The sequence below is a fragment of the Adiantum capillus-veneris genome, chromosome 24 (genome assembly GCF_014529385.1).
Source record: "Adiantum capillus-veneris isolate H3 chromosome 24, ASM1452938v2, whole genome shotgun sequence".
Classification (NCBI taxonomy): Eukaryota; Viridiplantae; Streptophyta; class Polypodiopsida; order Polypodiales; family Pteridaceae; genus Adiantum; species Adiantum capillus-veneris.
This window is the reverse complement of record NC_140954.1, coordinates 111,476,353-111,486,078: the sequence shown is the minus strand read 5'-3', so window position 1 is coordinate 111,486,078 and position 9,726 is coordinate 111,476,353. Positions and strand designations below refer to the sequence as shown.

Genomic DNA, 9,726 nt, shown 5'->3' with positions numbered 1-9,726 from the left:
CAAAAAACCTGGGATCCAATCTGGATGCAACTAAATGAGGACTTTGAGAAACAATTGCATAAATCCGGGGGGGGGGGGACGTGAAAGGAAAATTGTTGTACACATGGGATAGGAATCACCATCTTTGGGCATGGAATGTGAAAATCGATACAGGTGCATGACTTCTTACACTATTGTTTCTGACTCTATATCAAGAAGAGAAGAATTTTGTGAAACTATGCAAGGTGATTTTGCTAAGCAGCTCACAAAGAGGAGCCTAAGTATCATTGTTGTGTGGAAGCTTGCAAGGTTGAGGTGACTAAAGAGAACGAGGGAGAAGTTATCAATGTGATGGCATGCTTGAATCGGTAAGCTTAGCTATAACATAATTAATGCATCCTAGTCGAATCGATAAGCTTAGCTATAGCATGATTATTGCTTCCTAGTCGAATCGATAAGCTTAGCTATAGCATGATTATTGCTTCCTAGTCTTTTAATGGTGTAAGTTTTGTTGGCACAGGATTAATGACAAAGGCTATGTAAAAACTTCCTTCATAGATATGCTATGTATGGTAAGAGCAATGGGCACAACCAACATGGATACATTGCTCAAGGGTTTGGAGGACGATATTCCAGGCTAATTGCAACGAGAACTAGATGTTGAAATGAATAAGCGTGGGGGGTTGCGAAGACGCTGGTACAAAGTTCCTCTTATCGTGCTATCCCAACTACTATATCCGGTAAGTTTCATTGTCCTTTTGGTCATTCTTAGCATGAGAATGTAGTGGATCAAACAAAGAATGAACTAATGTCACAATTCAGGCAAAGTACACAAAGGCTTTGTAGTCTATGAGTAGTAATAAGCAAAATGAGCTCTCAACATAGGTGTTCACTACCCATTACCGCAATGCATTCTATAAGGCTGACAAGAAAGGCCAAAAAAATACGCAACGGGCATTCGCAATTGCGGATCCTAACTTAGGAGAAGAGTGGTGGAGATAAGACTAATAGGGATTTCTTTCAAAGGGAGTTATGTTTACATTCACATGTTGCTCTAAAATTTTTTAACATTTGTTTCTAGATTGCTTATGGACATAAACTGGAGCAGGAGACCAAAGTGGTTGACAGATGATCAAATATATAGTCTTGCATGCGCCGAACTACCAAACGATCATCGTGGCAAGCCTGAAATCCGCACTAAGTAACGTCATTTTGTGATAAATGTTTCACAAAAGGAGTATAGTATTCTATAACGTAGTTGTGTGATAATGTAGACGACCACTCCGTATTTCGCACTTGGTTACGCCGAGACACTGTTACAATATACATGTGGTAGTGATGTGTGTGAACACATTAGGACCGTCGAGGCATTTTTCCCTCTTTAGGAGGTTTTCCCCCCTGTGCATTAGTGTATATATGCCCATTCATTCTAGGGCTATCTATCTTTCTATTGCACACTAAGTAACATACTCTCAGTTGTGTCAGAGCAAGTTGCATCCTCCCGGGCTTAGTCACCAACAGCTCCAGCAAATGCCTGCTCACTTTCTCTGATTTCTATGAGCTATGGCGAGCGTTCGCAGGTCGACAAAATTTTTGGGAAATCTCATAAAGCTAAGTCTGCTCAGATTTCAGATGTGGGCTCATTTCGGCCTCCCTTTCCACTACAAGCAGGTCTGCACAGGCAATTTTGTCATTTTGTACAAAATTTTTGTCAGTTTTGTTTTTTGCATAACAGGTGCCTTACAGTCTTCTACGGTTTGTGCTATATAGCATGTGTTGTTCCCGCTTCGTTTCTCCTCTTTTCGGATAATTTTCACATCATGTGCAATATTTACCATGGCTGACAACAATACATATGTGATCAAGATGTTTGTTGCTGAGGACAGGTTGGATGGGGACAATTACCCTATGTGGGCTTCTATGATGCAACATGTTCTTGTGTCAAAGGGTGTCTAGAATATTGTGTAGGGCATTGATGTACGTCCTAGTTCTAAGGATGTAGGCGATGTTGAGGATGTTGCAGGTCTTGCTGCAAGGAATGCTGTTATTAGATTTGTTTTGCCTACGGTAGAACAAGCTCGTTGGGATGTAAAGGATGCGCAGGCTCATGCATTGATTGTGTTGTCTATGAAGTGCACCATTGTTCCTCACATTCGTTCAATAAAATCTACAAAACACGCTTGAGATATTCTAGCAGGTCTTTATACAAGCCGCAATGAGGCTAAAATTGCTTTGCTGCGTAAGAGCTAGAATCGAAGATTATTCATGAGAAAGATGATATGGATACTTTCCTTGCTCGTATCAAGGATATATATGAGCAACTTATTTCTGCAGGTGAAGTCATTTTGGACAATTCCCTTGTGCAGACTGTTCTTGATGCGTTACCAGATTCTTACCAGACTTTTGCGAGTACTTGGAGACTTATGACCCAAGGAAACCCTGAAGTTCAAGTTTGATGCATTATGCACATTGCTGTTGCAAGAGTCACTCTCCAGAAAAAACAGGACTAGGCAACGTGCAGTTGAAAAAGCTTTTATTGCTTCTCAAAGAAAGGGTAGTAACAGCAATGCAGCCACTTCTTATGGTTCTACTGCGAGTGGCAAAACTTCTGTTCCTAATGCTTCTGTTGGCAGCAATTCGTCTAGAAATTATGTTCATAAGGGCAAAAAGAATATGCGTTGCCATTATTGTAAAGCTAATGATCACTTGATCAAGCAGTGTCCCAAGTTGAAGGCCAAAGAGGCTAAGAAGAAAGAGGGTGGTTCCAATGCAAATGCTGGTTCCACTACAAATGCAGTCATTGTTGAGTCTTCTGTGAAAGGAGATTGTGTTGCTGATGTTGATGCAGAATGGGCTTTTAGTGCATAGTGCACTTACAATCCCGTTCTCCATGATGCACGCATGTTAGTTTGTTGCAGATTCACATGTGTGGTATTTTGACAGTGGTGCTACAAAGCACATTACCTCACATCGTGAATTGTTCACCTCTCTTGAATCTGTCCCTCATGGAAATTCAGTCACTTGTGCCAACAATGCCTCTTATCCGGTTTAGGGAGTTGGAAATATTGTGCTTACTACTGCAAATGGTAGTTCCTTCACACTTGTTGATGCACTTTATGTACCTGGGATCCAGAAGAATCTCTTGTCTGTATCCGCACATACTAGACTTGAACTTGTAGTCAAATTTGTGGATGACAGATGTACAGTTCATGATCTCAGTTTTGGTGATGAAATTGTTGCATCTGGCCTTTGTGCCGTGGGTTGTATAAGCTCACTTTGTAAGACAAGTGTGGAAAAAATTTTGCAAATGCAGTTGCAGACTCAAGGGCTATTTCAGATGCAAAACTTTGGCATGCACGTTTTGGTCATCTGAATTTTGCTAGTTTGCTGCATTTGTAGAAATTTGATTTGGTTGCTTCTTTGCCGCCTCTTGAAGCACCTGTCAAACATGTTAGTGAAGGTTGTATTCTAGGTAAAATGCAGCGTTCTAAGTTTCCAAAGGATGGTTCAGTTAGGGCCACATGCAGGTTGCAGCTTGTGCATAGTGATGTTTGTGGGCCCATGCAAACTCCGTCCTTGGGCAATTACATGTACTTCGTGAATTTCATTGATGATTACTCCAAGTATGCATGGATATTTCCGCTAAAAGCGAAGTCCGAAGTTTTTATGTGCTTCAAACAATTTCTGGCTATGGCTGAAAATGTCTCGAAATGTTCTATGGGCACCCTCCGTTCCGATCGAGGGGGGGAGTATATGTCTCATGAATTTAATGCATTTCTGGCTAGTCGTGGGATAAAACACCAATGTACAGTGCCTTATACGCCTCAGCAAAATGGTGTTGTTGAGAGAAAAAACAGGTCACTTACAGAAATGGCAAGATGTATGGTCAAAAGTCAAGCTTTGCCGCATTCTTTTTGGCTTGAGGCCATCATGTGTGCCACTTATGTACTTAACATGTGTCCTACAAAATCTTTGTAGTCTATTACTTCATATGAAGCATGGCATGATAGAAAACCTTCTATTGAGCACATGCATGTTTTTGGTGTTTGGCATATGCTTTGGTGCCACAAACACAGCACAGAAAATTAGATGATAAGGCTGTCAAATGTATTTTTGTTGGTTATAGTGCTGAAAGCAGAGGTTACATGTTGTATCATCCACAAACAAAGCGTATTTTGGTTTCACGGGATGTAGTGTTTGTGGAAGATTCTGTTCAACCCTTGCTGTCATGTACTAGAGACAGTAATGTAGGCTCACAGGACATTTATGACACTTTGTTGCCTCTTTTCAGTGGTGGAAGTTCGAATGTAAATTCCAATGAGGAAAATGTACAGCCTATGGGGGTTTCCAAAAATGTTACAGATCAGCCTATTACTAGTGCAGATGTACATGATGTACTTGATGAGGAAAGGGCTGAAAATGAGCAGGCTAGAGGTATGCCAAAATGGCTGGTGCACACTTTGCGTGATAGTAAATTGGATGCACCTTTGTCTAGTCGTACTCGTTCAAGCATCTCATGCATCAGATTGTTATGATTTGGCTGTGTCTAGCTTACATGATGTTGAGGAGCCTCTGTCTTTTGATGAAGCACAGAATTCAAAAAATTGGATGGCTGCCATGCAATCAGAATATGATGCACTTATAGAAAATGACACATGGACTTTATGTGATTTGCCTCCTGGCAAAAAGGCCATTGGTACCAAGTGGGTTTACAAGGCCATTGGTACGAAGTGGGTTTACAAGTTAAAACGCAAGCCGGATGGTGAGATAGATTTCCATAAGGCTCGACTTGTTGCAAAGGGTTATGCACGGCAAAAAGGCATAGATTATGAAGAGACTTTTTCTCCCACCTGTCGTATGACACTGTGCGTTTTCTATGTGCATTGGCAGCTCATTTTGGTTGGGATGTACATCAATCAGACATTGTTAGTGCTTTCTTAAATGGTGACATTTTTGAGGAAGTTTATGCAACACAGCCTCGCGGTTTTGTCAAGAAAGGACAAGAGGATAAAGTGTGCAGATGTAAGAAGGCTTTGTATGGGGTGAAGCAATATCCTCGTGCTTAGTATGAGAAAGCTAAAACTCATTTGGTCAAATGAGGCTTTCGTAATAGTCCAACAGAAAGCACATTGTATGTCAAGCGCGAGGGCGATGTACTTCTCATTGTTGCTCTTTATGTGGACAATTTGCTAATCATTGGTCCCAATGAGGCACATATTTCTGAATTTAAGGCTGATTTGAATGCTACTTTCAAGATGAAAGATTTGGGGCTGTTGCATCATTATTTGCGCATACAGTTTAAGTAGTGTGATGGTGGTATTGCCTTGTGTCAGAAAAGTTACATAGAGACATTGCTATGTAAGTTTGGACTTGAGGATTGCAAACCTATTGCCACTCCCATGGAAACAAGTTTGAGGTTGAGTCTACATGATGCTGGCGATCCTGCTGATGTCACTCTTTACCAAACTATTGTTGGCTGCCTCATTTATGTATGCAACACCAAGCCAGATATTCAGTTTTCAGTCTCACAGGTCAGCAGATTTATGCATAGCCTAGGGTCTAAGCATTGGTAGGCTGTCAAGAGGATTTTTCGCTACCTTAGTGACACTTTACATCTTGGCTTGTTTTATCCCAAGGGGGGATTATTTTCGCCAAACTTACATGCTTTTTAGATTGGGCTGGTTGTTTTGACACGCGAGTGTCCACAAGTGGTTTTTGTTTTATGCTTGGCAGTTCATATATATCATGGTTGAGCAAGAAGCAACCTACTGTGGCCACTTCAAGTTGTGAGGCTGAGTACAGGGCAGTCTTCACAGCTACGATTGAGTGTGTATGGCTCAGATGCCTTATGGCTGATTTGGGTGTTGGATAGGACACTGCCAACACTATCTACACTGACAGTCATAGCGCATTGGTAGTTGCGAGGGACCCAATTTTTCATGCTCGCACAAAGCACATTGAGGTGCATTACCACTATGTCAGGGAAAGGCTCTCAGTAGGAGAGATCAACTTGGTTTGTGCCAACACAGGACAACCTTGCAAATCTTTTCACAAAGGCATTGTCTCGTGAGAAGTTTGAAGCTTTCTGCAAAGCTTTGGGCTTACTCCTCTGTGTGGGCTGATCATGTTCTCAGGGCATGGCACTTCCATTTACTCATGTGCCATCTCTTGTTCACCTCATCACTCCAGGGGGATTTGTTACCATATACATGTGGTAGTGATGTGTGTGAACACACTAGGACCGTAGGGGCATTTTTTCCCTCTTTAGGAGGTTTTCTCCCCCGTGCATTGTATATATGCCCATTCATTCTAGGGATATCTATCTTTCTATTTCACAATAAGTAACACACTCTCAGTTGTGTGCCTTGAGCTTCCTTTGTCTTCTCCAAGCTGTGTGTGTTTCTCTCCAACCCTAAGTCCAACAGAGACATGGTGGAATTGACTTGTGAATGAGGCTACGAGACAATATGCACTACTGAAGAAATCTTGTCGCCTCCCTGAAAGCGGCACCCTTGTGACAACTATACGAAAGTGGCAATCGAGGTACATTGGCACATTGTATGAAGTGGAGTGTGAGAGATTGAAAGGTGGAATCAAAGCTAACAAGAAAAAATAGAAGGAGGGTACTAACATGGCCGCCAAACAGGCATTTTACAGGTATGTAATCTTGTCCTAATTGTTTCCTAAACCTGAAACAATTTGGGTGGTTGACAATATGTATATTTTGGCAAACATATACCAGATAGGTGCGGAACATGGGTTGGACAAATAGAGTTCCAGTTACAAGAGAGTGGCTCAATGTAAAGCACACTACATGCATGTATACGGAAGAACAACGTGCAGCATTGTGGCCAAAAAAAGTGTATGTTGAGTGTCCTCTTTTCATTGAATTTGCAAAGGACACTTCCCCCCAATGAGCGGGAGCAGTTCAGGGAGGCAGAGGCTGGCAGAGTTAAAAGACAACAAGAAGAGGTAAAAGCATACAAAGACATAGTTAAACTATTTTCAAATCATGTGAGGATTTAACTCCAATCCGCGAAATTAATTTTGCCAGAAGAACCTACGTTCCCTGAAAGGAAAAGATGTTGTGACTGAGGAGACACATAATGAAGAAAAGGATGAGGAGGATCGTGAACCAAGGTGCAACGATGGTGAATGTCCCTCTAAGTTTGAGGATGATGAAGACAAAAGTGATGTGCCACCTTCTCCCACTGCTAAACCTACAAGAGCCCCACAATCTACTCAGGCAAGTATTCACACACCCTTATTGTTGCCTCAATGGAAAGGTTGTACTAATAGTACTTGTGTAATTTATATGCTCTCCACAGGAGAGCAGCGCGAAGAAGGATAAAGGTCAAGTATGGACAGAGATACTCTGATGCCTCCAAACAAGGCAAATACATCAAGTCCTAAAGCAGGTCAAGAGGGAGACACGTAATCAATGGGAGAGAACCTATTAACACCGAGACCCTTGTTAGCATGGAAGGCACCAAGAATCTTAGAGAAAGGCGGCACATTAATTGAGCCACCTCGTCTTCCAACCCATGTACCCATGGAATATGTGGGCATATAGGGGAACATTCAAGCTCCTAATAGTTCCACAACACATCAAGTGCCTGAACCATCCAAATACTCCTCAATTCCTCCCCAACAACAACAAGAACCATTGCCATCAAAAGCTCATAGTCATGTCCCAGAGCCTGAACAAGCACCATCAGCATCTCATACCACTTCAAAGCTTGAACAAGCACCACCAGCATCTCATACCACTTCAAAGCCTCATGTTCTTCCTCCGCATGATGAGGCACATGAACAGGCACAAAGACAGTGCACAGAGATTGGAATTAATATAGGGCCTGCTCCTGTACACCCCCAGGTGTCCACTAAAAGTGAAGGATTGCAGGATGCCATACGCTCTAAGGAAATGTCAACAATTATCGGCCTACCTCGTAAGTACAGAATGATTGATTGTGGTATATGTTGTGCAGTAAGCAAGGTATTTATTGTAGTGGGTGGATACAAATGATGCGAATGGCACAATAACCAAACTTTCAACGATATTGTCTACTGTAGCAGAGGCTGGTCACCGCGGAGATCCTGCTCTTCTTGTTGGAGGTAATAGATGTCTAGCAACAAAGCGAATATATCTTTAAGTATATTAAATGCAGGCACTTACCTCTTTGTTATATCCAGATGTCATGGTGCAATGCAACACTCCACCTCACGATGAAGTACAAAATTCAATGGCACATAGCTCCAGTATGCTAACAACCTGATGTACTCCTGGTATTACTGCCTCACCTTACTAACTAGACATTCATTTGTTTAAAATCAGATCCTGCGGTTTTAGCTATTGATCCTATGGGAGCAGCTGACGAGACAGGCAAGAGAGATGTAGGTGCCCTACTCACAAATATTACTATAGTAGCTAGGCGAAGCTTTTGGGTGCAAGGCCAACAAATGCAGGTTGCGATGCAATATTTGGTCATCTCCCCACCAACACAAGCGTCGTCGGGATAACATTACCCAATATCCCCAAATGGAACCATTTCGAGCTCAATCGAATCCAGAGGGTCTTTGGTATTGTCTAGGAGTATCTTGATGAGAAGGGAAATCTAGTGTTGTTATGTCGTCGAGAACATGTGTCATAATAATCAATATCTAATTCTCCTAAATGATTTTCTCATGTTAAACTGATCATTTAATATGGGGAAGTGCCAGGGGAGAAAAAAAACTAGAATATTGGTTAAGCTAGCAGACCATGCCACAGTAGGGATCCAAAGGAGGGAAAATAGGGATCCAAAGGGGGGCCATCTGCAAAAGAGCAATGTGCAACAATGGGCTTAAAAGACCCTAAGGTTCAGTCCATTTAGACTTCCAAAATGCTAAGGTTCCAAAATTCAAAGGTTGTGTCCAAAGGCCAAACACTAGGGAATTTGGATGCTTAGTGTGTGTCACAAAAAGTCTTTGTCAATCCCTATATAGGTGGGGGCGAGCCTTGCAAGTAGGGGATGAGATAGAAACTCTCTCTCTCACACACACACACACACAAGCTCCCTTTACACAAAGGGAATGAGGGACACATGTCAGCTCCCTAGCCCAAATGCCCACAAGGTGTACCCAATTCCTATTGGATGGCCTTAATGGTGGACCAATGAGAATTATGCTAGAGTAAATATAGTTTAATTAATTTAAAAACACTTAATAAAAGAACCAATAAGAATTAAGCTCTCTAGAAGACTATTGGGCAGTCTCCCAAGGGGACGAATGAGCATTCAATAGCCCAATGGCTTGCCTGATTCCTATTGGCCAGGAGGCAAAGGGGTCCAATGAGAGTTTAGTTGAATTAAATAATTACCTAAAGCTCTCACAAAAGGGGAAAGGGGGACACATGTCAGAAGGCTATCACTTATGCTACTTAATTACCATTGGCTAAGCCTGGGAGGTCCAATAGGATGCTAGCAAGAGCAAATAGAAAGAGGGGTCGACCAAGAGAGAGAGGGGGCTGATTTTTGCAAGGCATTATCACAAACACACACTCACACAATCTCATGTGTGAAGTAAAAAAGACTCTCTCTCCTTCTCAAGCTTTAATGGAAAGCTTATCACCTACTCCAAGCTTGTGAGAAGGAAGGCCTACACCAACAACTCTTGGCTTTGTGATGCAAATCCAACCAAGAGCCAAGATTCAATGCATGCTCATCTCCTCTACCATGCTAATTACTAAGCTAAGCTATGCTAATATGA

General features: G+C 42.0%; 1 pseudogene; it reads left to right on the top strand.

Annotated features, from left to right (window-relative positions):
• Positions 1 to 644: 644 nt before the first annotated feature.
• LOC147426961 (uncharacterized) lies at positions 645 to 8,499 on the top strand (annotated as a pseudogene).
• Positions 8,500 to 9,726: the final 1,227 nt, after the last annotated feature.